Source organism: Rhea pennata, chromosome 1, assembly GCF_028389875.1.
Source record: "Rhea pennata isolate bPtePen1 chromosome 1, bPtePen1.pri, whole genome shotgun sequence".
NCBI lineage: Eukaryota > Metazoa > Chordata > Aves > Rheiformes > Rheidae > Rhea > Rhea pennata.
In genome coordinates this window covers 72,656,710-72,673,167 of record NC_084663.1, presented here as the reverse complement: position 1 = coordinate 72,673,167, position 16,458 = coordinate 72,656,710, and the positions used below count along the sequence as shown (strand labels likewise).

The following is a 16,458-nucleotide window of genomic DNA, read 5'->3' as shown; positions in this document are numbered from 1 at the left end:
TATTAAATAAATGGAATCTCGGCTTCCTAAGCTGAGAATGAGGCATACACAATTATAATGTCCGAAAATAAATTACTGAAAAAATCTCTAAAGGTGAATCCCCTCTTAGAGTGAAAGACCAACATAAAAGAGCACTCTCAAATTTTGTGGTTTCTTAACACAAATCTATCAATATTGAGTCTTCTTCTTGAATCCTCAGTTTCTAGAGTCACAGGACTGTCCCAGCTTCCATCAAAAGGAAAAAAAAGGTGCCAATGACCTGTAAGTGTTTTACAAGCGTTTGCAAGATTACATCTGTAAGGTTCACATGAAATTTAAATAATATAGGTCTCGTGTAGTCTCTTTAGATGCACAATGGCCTGCATTTAGACATTATTAAGGTCCTACTTTTCAAAAGTACTTTCTTATGTTCCACTAACTTTTATATTGCTTTCTCTTTTTCTGTTTAACTATAGAATCTCAAACAGCCAGAAACATTAGTAATTCCTAAAAAGAACCATCCTACCCTGCCTTCCAAATTAAGAAATATATGGCATTTCTCAGGAAAATGGAGAATTAAAGCACTCACTAAAATAAAGGTGGAGTGTCCTATTTTTTGCCTTTTCAGTCAGCCTTTTTTTCTCTCAATTCTCTCTTTCATCTTTATATCCCTAATCCTCATTTCCTTGTTCCTATTTTTACTCTGGGAAGTAACTATCACCATTACTCACATTGTCCAACTCTCTTCAGCTTTCCCTCATTTTCAGTTCATTCATCCCTTGCTTCCTTCCATTTTAAGGCCCTTCTCCCCAGCTCAGCTTTTCCCTAATAAAACTGCCCCAAAGCAAAGGGCTGGCACAATTCTCTAGCTCTATTTAAATCCCACTTGAGCGATCACAATAGGGCATAAATGTATAGCTGGGGACAAATTTTTGAGACTACTATAGCTGATGAAAAAACAATTTGGGATGACTAGTTTATGTATAAAATAAATCAGATTCAGTTGGCAATCTAATCCAAAACCAAGAAACAAAAATTCTCGAGGTATGAAAACAGTTATTTCAATTTTTCATTTCCAAAGGTTTTGCTTAAAAACATTTTACTTAAAATGTACTTAATAAGGATGCAAAAGACCCTAAGATCCTAAAAACAAAACTTTCATTTATAGTTCTATAAAATTGCCTCTATTCAGTTTAAACAAAAGATTTTTTCGACCATCACAAAACCTTCTCCAAAATGTTCTTTATTTAACCAAAAAACAACCATAATCCTCAGATTAAATCCTCAGCAAATTAAAAAATCTACTTTTGTATCAGGTGTTCTGAATTCCTCTTGGATGAAGAGAACTGTATCAGCCCTAAAAATAATTAACCATTATTTAAGGAATGCCAAATGAGCCTCTGTATTAGATGATCTTACCTTCCAAGCCCTATTAATGTTGAGAGAGCTGTATCTGTGACTTTAATTGAAAACAAATCACCCTCCTTTTTCACTAAATATGTTTCTGCCACAGTGCAAGGACAACTTTTGATCTTCTGTCTTTCCACCACCATCATCTCTTCCTTCCTTCAGGGTTTTATTGCTTGTATGACAGTGACGTCTTTTCCCTCACCCCCCAACGCACCTTTACCCAGGTCTCTAAAAGCATCTCCTACTGCCCACCTCCTTTCTCCACCACTTTAGGGAAGCTACTATGCCCTATCCATCTTTTTTCTTTTCTCCTCCCCTTGGTCTATCTCCCCTCACTTGCTAGCATCCACTTCCCTTTGCTCTACTGCTCTGCCTGAATGCGGGGCTGCACAGGCAGCCCGAACAGGGAGCGGGCTGTGCTGCCGGCTGGCTGAGCCATGGACTGAGCATCCCCAGCAGGAACGCCAGTGTTCCCACTCTGATGCAGCAACCTGTGATATGCTTTCGGGTCCTGGGATCAGTCTGCATTTTGGCGGCTAGCTTCATGACAACACAGCTGGGAAACCTTAATTCTAAAATAAAAATGAAAGCAGAGATGAGTGCTGGCTCTTCATTTCCCTAAATGGAAGTCAAAGTGCCAATGTCCATACTTCTTACTTTTCCTCATGTAAACAGAAAGAATCTCATTTTTAATTTCCAGGCTAATTACCCTTGTTTTACATGCTATGAAAGCTTATCAAACAGAAGATACGCTTACCAGCACCAGTCCTTAACTGTTTGTCCTTTTGACTCCCTTTCCTCTGCTCTTACAGGAGACATGTCTTGTGATGTCTGCTAACCATCCCCTCCTTCCCTGACACACACACTTCACCCAGCCCACTTTGAGCAGAAGGGTACAAAATCCTGTCCCTGAATGGATGGAAATTTACTGTAGAGTCATTAATTATCAGTAAATATTACCAATCTGAGAGAGGGCAAAGAAATCTCTGTTACAAAATCAAAGCATGAAAATGCAGTCCTTTGTGTAAAAGATAGAGGGAAAGGTAACAATTCTAATTGAAAATTAAAGCAAGAAGCATGATACTAACAAAGTATATTTATTGTGTTAACGTACCATTTGTCTTCTGGGCAAGTTACTAAAGGTCATTTGTTCTTCATGGCAAGTGTTGAAAATAGTTTATGTTGTGGGTCTAACTTAAAGGAACAATGTCAAAACCCTCAGGCCCAAAATGACCTTTTTATGCCAACACAGAAATCTAAATCTTTTACTGAGGATAGTAGTGATGTTTGCATTTCACTCTCCCCCCTTCTCTTGTCTTTCCAACCCCTCTCCTGTCACATGAAATACCTTAAGAAAGAGAAAATAGACTACAAAGTTAAAGCGCCCACTCTACACTTCTGACTCTCATCCCTAGCTCTACCCATTCTGCCTGCCATCAAAGACAAGTAGCTTCCTGATGTAGTTCCCAATTCTCCCTCTAACCCAGTGAAAGGTAGTGTATTTGTGGGAGAGATAAAAAGGAGGGGAAAATACCAAACCTACCCTTGCCTCTTGGAAAAAAAGGCACACATGCTGCCATGTGCTGGAGGAGGCAGGAGATGGCTGGTTCTTGTTTCCAAAACCTAGAGTGATGCTGTTCTGCTGACTAAACAGAGTGCTTCTCGGGGCTGCGCTTAGCCGCATCTCTCCAAAGGCCCTGGTAGTAGCAAGGAGAAGGACTAGTGTTGCTATGGCACTCCTAATGAAATCAAAAAATACATATGTACACGCATATGTGTTAGACACACAGAGAGACAGACAAATACACAGATGGATGCAGTATGAAGTTGAAGGCCTCTGAATGGTTGCAGACTAGCAAAACACCTGGAGTCTCGCATGACAATTTAAAACACAGCCCACCTTTACTACTGCACAGATGCTATCCCTTAGGTGTTAGTTTAAGATTAATTTAATAGCCTCGTCCTCATGCTCGGTGGTGTCAAATTATCCTCAAGTCCCTTTAGTCTGAGCATATTGTGAGCTCCTGTAGAGACGTGGGACACATGAAGATACTAAACAGCACATTAGAAAAAGAAACTGTGATAAGCACATCATGTAATTTTAAACACCTTTTCAATTTCAAGGGAAAAAATCCTGTGAATTTTCCTGAGAAACTGTCCTGGAAATCCAGAATAAGCTAGGCTGTTGCTGTCTACACTGTCCTTGCCCTCTTCTATGGATGAAGACAAACTTTCTGCCTCCACAATTGTCATACCTATGCTTCCAAACCAGATCTGTGATTCCTGATATGTATCATATATATGAGATACATGAAAGTTTAGGGAACATCACATGTTCTCCTAACCCATATATCCTTCATAGAGTTCCATGCAGAGGATACACAACGGGCTTAGCATAACCTTTCTGAAACGCACCAGCACTTTACAGGATTTAAATGCAAAAGACTCTAAAAGGCAGATCTCATTTTCCTGAATTCCCGGCTGCCATTTGTGACAGACTTCACACATTTATGTGCTGCCCTGTCACATTTGGGTGGCAAAAAAATGGCAAAGTATAGATGCCGTGACAAGTAGATGAGACATGTTTTTCCTCTTTAATGTTCTTAGGCTCAGATTTCCCTTCAACACATAGCGGAAGAGAAGGAACCCTTGGGGCAGACAAAAACAGTTTACGAGTTTAGTTACTTGGTAATTGTTAAAAAGATTTCAAAAAATTAAAAATTAAAACTTTATGAAATATAAAGCAACCTTGGTTTTTTTTTTTTTTTTTTTTTTGAAATTCTAAGTGTAAGCTTTCAGTAGACCACTGTATTAAAGAAGAGTATGCACAGGCATATATTCCAACATACACTTTTAAACACAGATCTTATGATTGAATTTCTAAATTAGACTCATGAACTACATTAAAGAGCTCTTCAGATGCCTTTTTTCTTTTACTGTTGGTTGAAAAGACTGTTGTAAAGAAAAACATAGCAACAATACAGACAAGATTATGGTTCTTGATTATGTTTCATACCAAATCTGGTGTTTATGTTCCTTGATGTAGGGAATTAAGAACAAACTAGTTAGCTGGGCATCTACTAGATTCTGTTGGAAGGCTGTTGTAGAAATCTGACTATATTTAGCACTAGCCATACACATAAAGTATTATATGGGTAAGGGTTGGGAGACATGAGCAGGATAACATATTCACATCAAGTTGTATATAGTTGTGAATCCTGTTTTTAGAGGTGACTATGAAAGTTACAAGACTATTACTCAGTTCATAGATGGAAAATCTCTTAGGACTCCTAGAAAGGTTCTGTCAGAGTAGACAACCTGATGATTTTCAGGGTTCCTTTGGCTGGCTCACAAACATATGAAATGTTGCCACTTGAAATACATATAAATAAATAAACATGCAACCAGATTAAGAAAAAAAATCTGTTTCCTTTTTGCAGTGAAAATATGCACTTTTATTATTAAAAACAAATATCCACACAACAAGATTTAAAGTCAGCGTTACCACTTAGGTGGTATCCTTTTGGCTCAGACATATTTTCAATGCAGCAGGCTTTCCTTTAATGGGCAAATTACAGACTTTAGTGAATTCTGTCCTATACAGCTGTAGTTAACAGCAAGTATCTACTAGTAACTCTGACCTTAATCAAGTGTCAGTACAGAAATTTCCGTTTAGCTTCATCACCTGTGTATGTATCAAAGCAGAATGTCCAAGTCAAGTCCAAGATCTTTAACTAGGTTATTTTAAACTATGAGATACTAAATATTCTAGCTGAAATCCTGCCTCCTTTGAATTCTACAGCAAATACCCCAATGACTTCAGTAGTGCCAAGATTTCTATCAAGGAAAATAACATGGTATTGAGTTTGCAAAGGTAAAGCAAGATAGTCTGAATCAACTCCCTCTGAGGTCCATAGAACAACTCCTATTCATATCAATGGCGTGGATCAGACTCAAAGCTCGTCTTGGCAGTGCTAGGAGCCATACCCTTACAGATAGTGAAAGAACTGTTGTAAATGCCAGGCAGAATTAGGAAGTACAAGAACACCCAGTACTTTATACAATGTTTTACAAGAAGTTCAAAGCTCTTAGCTGGCCATAAAGTTAAACAAATTGCAACTAGATTAAAAATCAGTCATTTCAATATATTAAAAATCCAAGCTAAGTTTTCCTGTAATTCTTGAAGTACACAGAGCAGAGTAACAATTCATTTAAATGTAAAAGTAAACCTGTGAGAGAGAAAGAAAGAGAAGAAGCAAGGTGACAGCGAGAAAGACAAAAAACAGAATGGTCTCAGCAAACATGCCTCACATTAAAAAAAAAGCAAACCTAAGTTACAGAAGTAACCACAGCTTTCAGTGGTACATCAAAAATTTCATCTGTTTTTTGGCTTCTAGGTACACAGTAGTGAATCGTATTGTACTGACACATGAAAAATGGTCATAATTGGAGTAGAAAGCATGATGTGCTTTTGAAGTGGCCATGAAAAATCTTCACAACATGGGATCAGATGTCCAGCCCTGGCCTGTTAGTTTAATCTAAACCACAGAAAGAGCTAACAAGAACATTTCACTTAAATCCGTTTCCATTGCAAGGGCTTCCCTGGGGCAGGGCAGTTTATGGGATCTACTCTGACACTTGCAAGACTGCATTCAAAACTACGAATCCGGCAAGTGTCCACATGCTTGGAATTTATTGATTTTTTTATCCTACTCTCCACAGCAAGTTAATTACTCTGAGACAATGAGTTACAAACAGCAAGGCCTACAGTATGTAGTTGACACACAACAGCACTCTCTTCCCTCTACTTTACAAAAATCTCTGAATTCAGAATGTCAGTTCAAAAGCGCATACAACAGTTTTAACTAATAGGATGTTAACTTCCATCATACCTTTAAAGTCCTAGCCCCCTAAACATAAAGCAGAACAGTCTCACCAAACTTGCAGCAAGCAGAGTGTCACTCTTGCAGCAGATGTGAGATTGCTGACTGCTACTCAGCAGATTTCAGGATCTGAAAGCAAAAACTCCATTCACTTGCATAGTTAATTTATTCTGAAATAGTCAATTGTTTATTACTCATTTCAGCTATTCAAACTCCAGAAGACAAACATGGACTCTCACCTTTTCCAGCATGGAACCAAAGGAAGCAAGTGCTCCCAATAAAAAAAGTTTTCTTCATCATGAGAAAGAATTTGTTCCCAGTGGCATTTCTGCTACAACTAAATACTAAAGACACTGCACCTGTAGTAAGCAACAAAACCCATACATGAAACAAAAATTGTCCGAGAATGAAATTTACTGAGAACAAAATTTATTGAGAACTTACTGAGGATTGCAAATTTATTGAAAAAAAATGCAAATTTATTGAGAATTGAAATTTACCAGAATTGTCAATGCTAAGGCACCAAAATATAAAAAACAATTAAGGCAAACAATTAAGGCTTTCCTACTGCATCATAAAAGAATCTCTCAACAAGCAAACAGTAAGGTAAGAAAAACATCAGTACCACAGAATAATGAAAATCTGAACTAGCAGAACATGTATCTTCACATGGAGAATGAAGGAGTTACACAGATTATTTTTCATAGCTATCACAGGGAGTTTAGTTTACCTGTATGATTTTATCCTGTCCAAACACACCAAAGGAACCTGCAGGGGGAAAAGGCAAACAGGACCTGAAAACAGCAGATAGAAGGTGATGTAAAGAATAGCAAGGTTCTTTGGAGAACAATGGCGGAATTACGAAGCCGGGGACACTACTGGCTGGCACATATTAGCAGAATATTTCTTCCCACATTGAAACTATGAACAATAGTTCTACTTATCCTGTGAAGATGCTAGCTTAGGGCAAACCGGCATATATGTGAGCAGACTTTCAGAAATCATGCTGAAGCAGTATATTATGTTTTCTTCTGGCCTAGGAACAGAGATAGTTGGGCTGAAGGTAAAAATCACATGCTTGCAGGAAAAGATCAAGAAGAAGGTGAGAAAACACATGTGAACAGCCATTTTTTGTTTTATCCCCTTGTCAGCTTACTATGTAGCTCTACATAAAAAAAGAATGAAAATGCTTTGTTTCAAATAAACCAGCTTTGAATCACTTTCACCAAATCATGGGTCACCAATGTGATGAAGTACCTCAGAAATGAAAGATATGTGGAAGGGAGATGGACTGAAGGATGAGGGACATAATACTATGTATTATGATAAGTATAATTATCATTTATATTTATTAGGAAATTTATGATCTCTATGAAGACTTAACATGTATGTACAAAAACATACTTCTCTCTGAACATGCTCTGAACATAGCCAAGTAAACTATATCAACTAGCATCAACGTGCTGATTTAGAGACCACAGAAGGACCAGCAACTCGAAGCAGCCCATAGCCAGGGGAGAGCAAGGACCCCACTCACTTCCTTTGCATTGAGCAGCAGCACAACCCGCAGACATCGCTCTGCAAAAAGCCTGGAAAAAGGAAATTTCAACTGATGTGAAGGCAGAGCAAAGATGTAGCACAAGTGAATCTTTCAGGGCTAGCAGTACCAGTGGGGACTAGATTGCCAGTCCCCACTTTAACCTGGTACTGTTTCGAGTAAGGAGGAAATGTGGTTGTGAATATAATCTAGAAATGCATTTTACTGTTTCCTTCTTTTTGCTGGTAACTTAGTTTCCAATTTTGTAATCAAGAACTTTATCCATAGCTCTGTTAGAACAAACGGGAATGTTCTTCTTGTTAAAACTCATCCAAGGCTTAAAATGAATGCTGGTCAACCTGAGAGTTTGGATACTTTCATTTTCTTTAAAAATAACAAGCATATACAAGAGCAGCATTGCAGACAAAACCTTTGAGAGCCTGCAACATATGAGAAGTGTAGAATCCCAGGAATCTGAGTATATTATCCACCAGGCTGTGAGGTTCAGACAAAAGCCCAGCAGTATCAAGAACCACAACATGCAAAGAAGTTTCCTCTGGCAGATTTTAACTAGTAGCCCTCCTGTAAGAGGGACAGCTTAGTACCTTGATCCCCCATGTTGTCATCATCACTCCCAAGGGAAGCCTAATTTCCAATTAAATAGATAGCACATAATGCTACCCAGAACAACATGTAGGCAGCCAACGCTCCCATCTGAGGAATCCATTCAAAGACAAAAAAATGAAAAAGTAGAACTCCATAAAAGGAAGGTACACTGCTAATAAAGCTAACCAGAAGGGGCACAGAGGAAATCTAGATGGTTAAACAGAATCTGAAGAGTACATAGTTGGAGAAGTTAAAAAAGAAAAAAAAAAGATATGATAAACCAATCTACAAATAAATTTAAATACTGAAAACATTTCCTTTCCCCAGTGGACGAAACAATTTTCAAGGAAATTAATTTTAGTCTAGCAATTTTGAATTAAAATTTTGGCAAAAGGGAAAGAGTAAACATTTTTGTAAACTCAAAGAATTCAGGAATCCAAATGCATTTTACATTCATTTTACACTGAGAAGGCAAGGAAGGGTGCTCTCTCATCTGCTGAGTGCGCTTCGCAAAAAACAAATGAAGAAACAAAAAATAAAATAGAAAACTCCTCCCCATGCATAATGGAAGGGGAAACAGTGAGAGGGTAAGTTGTTTATTTGGGGTCCTACATCTTGTGCGCTGCAATCTGGCAGCTGCCGTACTCGTTGCTTATATTTGAGACTAACCTCTATCACAGCAGTGGTGCAACGCATATGGGGCTCATCATGAGACTTTTAAGGTGGGGATTTCCAAGCATTCAGCCTGTGGCATAGTTCATCCACCGCTGAAGTAAAGGAGAGCTTTAGTATTTTATTCCACAGCAGTAGAGAGAAATCACAAGTACTTTTAAATCAAACCCCTTCCACTACAAAACAAGAAGACCAGAAACTGATAACTGCCCAAAAAAACTGCAAAACAAAGCTTTTTTTTGTCTGTATAAAACTAACAAGGAGATTGATCCTGGGTTTGGACTATTTCTTTGCTGAAATGATGGTCTAATCTGCCTTTAACAACTCTGGGAGGGCATTTCTATAGAACTTCCAAACTTTCAGCACTGACTACAGTGAGATCTTGCTATCAGACAGTTCCAGGAGAAATAAAAATGGTGGCTCAATAAGAAATGCAGTAGAGAAGAAATAAATACGACTTGTACAGGCTCTCCTCACACTAGGTCACTACAAATTGTTTAGGCTGGAAACAGACCAAATCTACTGGCTACCCAGACATACTAACTGAGTATCTGCTGAAGAACCAGTGTGATACCTGGAAGAAAGTTTTATCTGGAGAATGCTGGTTTTCAATTGCATTGGCCAATTTTGCTGCTCTTACATAGGGGGAAGGGAGAAAGAAAGAGAAGGGCTACTTTACATGAGCACCCCATCATGCCAAAATGTTTTTAGATCAAAACCAAATGAAAATGAAGACAGACTCCAACACTGATACCCCGCTACGTATCTCTTTAAGCCACACAAATCTATGTGTTTTCAAAACATATCTTTGCTAATGGGGGCAGAATGTCTTTTTAACTAACTAGGGTCAAGAAAGTAAATCCTAGGGTGATGTTACCAAAGCAGTCACAGCTGGTCTTTTGCTGGCACTGAAGTCAATGGAGATGTCAACACCGACCGCAGAGGCAGCAGAATTCAATTAAAGGCAAGGACTTCTGACAGTATGTGAAAGACATTCACTAGCACCCACTCTGCTGCCTAAGCAGTCCTACTGAAGTTAGTATTGTTAATAGCAAAGTATGGTGCTACTCAGTCTGTATTATGGTAGCACAGCCTGGCTGTGAGTAAATAATACTAAACAATAATTCTTGGTTAAGAATTCAGTACACAAAAGGTTCAAAATAAAAAAGAAAAAGAGAAGAAAGTCTCTAAAACAGCCATTTACAGTTGTGCACATTTAAAAATCACATTTAGTAAAGCTGCATGAGTTAAAGCAAATAATAATAATCTAAATTAAACTAAATAAAATATTTGTCAGAATGGAAATAAAACAAATCCAAAGTCTTGACAGCAACATAAAACTAGAATTCCGCCCATTCCCTTCATAATGGCTTTTCTACTGAGCCTCATTCTGACCTTTTATTACTTTCCCAACACTGAAGAACGTTGCTATTCAAAACTTTTCATGTCTTTGCTACCCCTGCCATTACTCTTGCCCCTGTTGTCAAGACGTTTTAGTCACCATTGTTCCAAGGTGCACAGTAGTGCTGTATCTTAAGATGGAAAAACATAAACACTTCTTGAGGAATCTGTTCTATCAAAACGTTGCCCATTCTTCCTTCTAGAGACCAAACCCACATTTTAGTATAAAATTAAATAATAAATAGTAGTTTAATCAATATGCCAAAGGATTGAAACGCATGAAATCAATTTCCTGTTGGAAGGGATGAAAAAAGATACTTTTATACAACTCAACTGAGCTTAAATAGACATTGTCCTGATCCTGCAATTGTTCCATGCTCAGAACATCTATTGAATTCGGTGGGAGCTCCAAAACCAGATCAATTAGAGGATCAGAGTTGTTTCAGAAAGGCCTGCCCATCACTTTGAGAAAACAAACCAGAAAGACATTGGAAAAGAATGTAAGCCTACAACTAGTCAACGGGATTAAACAAACGAAGCTATGCAAATCCTACAGCCCAAAAAGAAGCACAGGCACATCCAACCCTAATGATAACGCTTAAAACCAAGCCCTGCTCACAGCGAAGAACAACTTTGTCACTAACTTTAATGGGAGGATGAACTTTAATGGGATAATGACCAGGCTTTAGCAGCAAAAGTCGAAGTGCTAACAGTAAATTAGGGATATTACTTAATTTGCATTATATATTTAAAACACACTGGATCAGCCTACAGCCCAGCAGCTCTTTGCACCAGCAGAAGGCCTGTCAGAGCACTATGCTGCCCTTAAGCAGAGGCGAAACTTTGGCTCCAATCCAGAGCAACTAAGACCAACGCACAAACAAAGTCTGCTGCCAGGCTTGCAGCTGGGGCCTAGTGGACAAACTTCTGTGCTGCTGTGGAGCCCTGCTGATTTAAGTGGAGCTTGACAAAAGCACAGAGACCTAACTGCAAGATTTGAACACTTAATTCCCCAAAACCACTGTTAGAGCTATTTTGAAAATGAGAAACATATATAAAGGGAGAGTTTATAAAAATGCTTAAGTTTAGGGGTTTTTTCCCTACTGTTTGCAAATGACATCTAAAAATGCAGTCACTAATTCAGTATCAGTATTATTTTGCCAGCCTCGACAGTCCATTCTATGCATCAGTTTTGCACACTGGAAGACTCTCATGAAGTTTCATCTAGCTTTTTGTTAAAGTCTCAAAGAAACAGTCTCAAAGGAAGAGTTTCACAGTTGTATGACAAAATACTAGTCCCTGCTGGATCCAAAGTCCTGAGCATACTAAGTACCTGAGCATATTTCAGTACACAGACAAGCAGTTTGATGTAGGACATTTAGTCTAAAACAGGCTCTCACTTCAGCAGTCAGACTCTCTATTTGCTTTAGTTTAACAGCTTTTTCTGCAAAGAGAAGTCGAATAATAAAAAATAATGGTGATATCTAGCACATTCATTGCTGAGTTTTTTAAATGGCAACATAAGCCATCAACTAGTTCAAAGCTAGTTTAACCCCAAGCAGCAAATTCTCACCACACAAGGAGTATCAGCAGTCCAGTTACACTCTGCAGTTCACACAACCACGTAAAATAGTTTTCAAAAGGACTTCACAGGACTGCATGAATGGTCATACTAAGCCAGCCGAAAGGCCAATCTATCCCATTCTCTGGCAGTAATAGGACCATATACTCAGAAACAGTCTACAGAAAAGGGTCAGATACATGGTGATCCTTCCTTCAAGATACTTTCCCAACTCCTTGGAACTCCCAGCTCAGGGACTTCCCAAGTAACCCAACAACTTTGATGGACCTTTCTTCTCTTCGCTTGTCTGATTGCTTTCTAACACATTTACACTTTAGGTCATCTCTTGTGACAAAACGTTTCACAGTTGTATGAAAAAATAATAGTCCCTGTTGGGTCCAAAGAAGAAGCAACTACACATGTGCCATTCTAGACAGAATAAACCCCCACGATGAAGTTTTCCCCAATGCCTTTGCCCTAGCCGTCAGCCCAAAGAAGATACTCACAGCTCCTGCTGGGCAGCTCCAACTCCACCACTAGCTTTGGTCTCTGTATAAATCTCTTCTAACTCTAAAGTGTAGTGAGGACAGTGATGTAGCACATACGAAGCTGTGCCACATATGCAAGATGAGTGCCTTCTCTTAGAAGGAAATTCTATAACCAGAATCCATGTTTTTACCCAACTACCTGAAAAACAGAAAAATCCTCCAGTTAATTTAGATATCTGAGCTAGGAAAAAAAAGACAGATATTTTAAAAAGACGCTGCAGATCCACAATTGCTTTCATAGGATCATAGGAAAATTCAGGTTGGAGGGAACCTCAGAAGGTCTCTAGTCCAAACTCCTGCTCAAAGTACAGTCAGCTATGAGCCAATATAAAAGCCAGTATCTACTAAAAGACATTCTTTTTCCCTTGACCCTCAGTCATATATTCCTGCTACATCACTGCTACTGATATTTATGTGACAAGATGTCATTTAAAAACTAACCAAACGTTAGTTTGCAACTGGTAAGTCCCTTGCTCTGGATCCCCACAAAACTACTAAGCACACGACCACCCTATACCATGACATTCCATACTCATGACATTTTAAAGTCGTTATACAGATGCAGTTTGAGTTTTTCAGTTTTAGCCCTCTGATTCTGGGACATACTAGTACCTACCAAAACATGCTATGATCTTTTTCACTTTGTAGAAAACTTCCCAATAAAAACTGAAACCCTTGCATAACAACTTCAAGCCTGTTAAGATTCACTTGCTTTTCTCAGCCACTTTTCACAGACTCTTCAAAGTAGTCTACAGTCACTTGGCACTCGTTGAAAAGGCTGTAGAAAGAACTCTTATAACAAAAGGTATTTTGTAGAAATAAAAAAACTGGCATATCTTCCCATCAAAACCTTGGTGGATTCAGTCCCCTATTTTAAAAATCAATGCTTGACACTGTTTAAGTTCAGATTATTCTGTCTTAAAAAAAGGATAAATCAGAGTCTCTTTACTCTTATGTCCACACTTAGAAGCATGGAATACTTTTATATGACATTCTGAAAAAGCAGAACCCTTCAATTTATGGAGTACATTCATGTGAAAGGATGAATGTTATAGAGATAATTTGCTCATGTTTACTTCCTTTCATAGAACAAGACACAATTGGCATATAATATATTTAAAAATAAAATGCCTTTTCAAGCAATAGCGGAGTTCGAAACACCTACCACATATATTTAACTTGAGAAACTAACTAAAAGGGCTTGGCAGGACTCAAAAAGATCAATGCTTGCATTAGAAATAATCTCCTCATGTAAGTTAGCTAGCCAACACATTTCAGTTGTGGAGCTTCTTGAAATTGCTACTGAAGAGCCTAGTCACCAACAGCCACAGAGCTCTTGTGAGATCAGATGCTGGAAGCCCTTGGCCTTCATGCACAGCGGCTGAGCCATCCTTTGCAGCTTGGGCAGGGGGCATACAAAGAGCAGCTCACTAGCAACTAATAAGCTCTCCTTCACTGTGAGGGTTTCAGCTGTGGATGTTGAGCTCACTTGGCCAGGTTGCGTGGAGAAAGTTTGTACAACCGTACTTTCCCCATTTGGTGTACAAGCGGCAATGCTGCTTGCCACACTTCATGAGCCTGAGCAACCTGATTTAACTTTAAAATAGGATCTAACTTCAAAGCTGGTCTTGCTTTTAGTGCAGGGTTGCACCACGTGCACTCCATGCTACAAACATCAAGAAGTTAACAGAAAAATAAGGATTATTAAGACCATGAAATGGAGTGCAGTGTACATTTTAAGGTACGCTAATGGAGGATTAATGATTAAATTGTTTGTGACTTGCTATTGTATTTGCACGAAACCAGTTATTTCAAAAAGAGGTATAATCACAGGTTCTTCTACATTTACAGGTATGTTACAGATACATAACATAGCAAGTATGGCAACAGATAACAGGTCAGCTTTGCATCTCTTTAAGCCTTCTAACATTCTCTGGGAAGTAAAAAAGAATAACCTTGATGAATAAGCATATTGAACAACAGTTCTTGTTAACACTACTAGACACAGAGCACTGGAAGGACAAAAATTGACTTAAAAACATGCATGAAGTTCCAAAATGGAGCAGTTTCTCATCTCCTCCCTCCCATCACCCTTGCTTAGTGGTGTGAATTTGGTTTCCAGCATAAAAAGAAAACATCAAAATCCCTTCCAAAAATGCAGTCAGGATTCCATTTCTCTGAGTGTATATCCACCTTTATGAGTGGATTACAAACCCAAACTGAGCCCAAGGCTAATCAAAATGCAGTGAAATTACTATATAACTAACCATCAGTGCTCTTCCTCTCACTTCTTTTATTCATTCTGCACTGAAGATAGGATTAGGTTCAGGTGAGAGAGTGGAAAAAAAGCAAAACTTGTAACTATTTATAAAGTATTAATTTCCAGCACCACAGATTGCAGTGTATGTGTGCTTCTGAGGACGATTTATGTCGCCACTAACAAGAGGGGAGATGAAAAACAGAGGGAAAGAAAAGCATGAAAGCAGAATATCAGAGGTATAAATTTGGCATAAAGTTGGGTCATCTGAAGTGATTATCAAGTTCTTTAGTATTTGAAATTATTAATATTTATTGTACATATGGGGGGGGAGATGTACAGACAGGAAAAATTTCTCAGAGTACTGATTCAAGTCAATGGTTACAAGTTATCTGTAGCACGCTAGACTGAACCTGAGCACATAGATCAGAACACTGAAAGCGTGAGGTAAATGTGGCACAAGCAGCGGATGCCACAGAACCAGAGGAGACAACAAAGTGGAAGCTGCTTAGCTGAAGGAGAGCGATACATCAGCAGAGATAAAACAGAAATTCACACACAATGCCAAACTGAGGCCTGGGGGAGAGCTTTTCCAGCCCTGACCTAACACCTTTTTTCCTTCAAAAATTAGACCCTTCATCCCTTTCTTTGGAGAACTGCTAGAGAATTTTAATTATCTACAATCATCCTTCAGTAAATAAAGTAGAGTGTTTGCTAAATAATAATAACAGACCCGAACATACACTGTTTTTCACATAACTGCTTTCCTTCAACTCTCCTCACAAATTGGGCCATCGGTCTGAGAGCATTTTAAAACACTGAACTAGCCTGAACATAGTGCTCTCGACTGTAAAGCAACATGCACTTTTGCAAGAGCAGAAGTAAAAGAGGCATAAAAAAAATTAATAGTCACCTTCTTCACAAACTCCACCATTTTGCATCTCCTGTGTGCTTGCCCTGCTACATCCCCACGGAGCTCCACATCAGGCATACATCTGAAGTCACGCCAAGACTGCAAGGAGAAGGCTATAGCTCTTCCAGCCCCTTTGGTTTTATCGACCAAAGGGAGCCTGAAGGGTGCAGGCCATGGCTGAAAAGGAGGTGGATTCCCCCCCCCCCCCCCCCGATACTAAATTCTGAGGCAAATATCACTTTTCATTCAAGCCAAGCAACAGTGCTTTTTCTGTAGGTTAGATAATAGCTCTTGCCCTAAGAAACTAAAGGACAGGTGCAGGTTTCCTTCTCTCAAACCTTTTTGTTATTTCAGGATGGCCTTTTGGCCCAGCCTAATCCTGTCAACAGGAGCATGCACAAAACACAGCATTTTTCAGTATGAACAAAAGGAATAAGAACTTGACTTTAGAAGCAGTTACTATATTATTAGACTTTTGATGGAAATGAAGTGTATCATTCTTCTCCACTAACGATTTACTAAAAAATGAATTTGCAAGCAATTTTTTCACTGGTGATGCACTCTGGCCCAAATACCTTTTTTTGTGTGTGAGAGATCATAAAAAGATAAAAAGATCAATGGCAGCAGAAATTCTCTGTGACCTTTTTTTTTTTTTTTTTTATAGTTGAGAAACAATCAGCACGTAATCTTG

The 16,458-nt window shown here is 38.7% G+C and overlaps 1 protein-coding gene across 7 annotated transcripts in view; it reads right to left on the bottom strand.

The window, feature by feature from the left end:
- Nucleotides 1-16,458, bottom strand: part of SOX5 (SRY-box transcription factor 5) — a 650,623-nt gene that overhangs the window by 603,433 nt on the left and 30,732 nt on the right. For 2 of the 7 annotated variants that reach the window (XM_062591577.1, XM_062591571.1), the window contains exon 2: nt 7,003-7,040. The exons of the other annotated variants lie outside the window; for them this stretch is intronic. The gene's annotated coding sequence lies outside the window, so the exon portion shown is untranslated. The remainder of the gene's footprint in view (nt 1-7,002; nt 7,041-16,458) is intronic. 7 annotated transcript variants of the gene reach the window in all.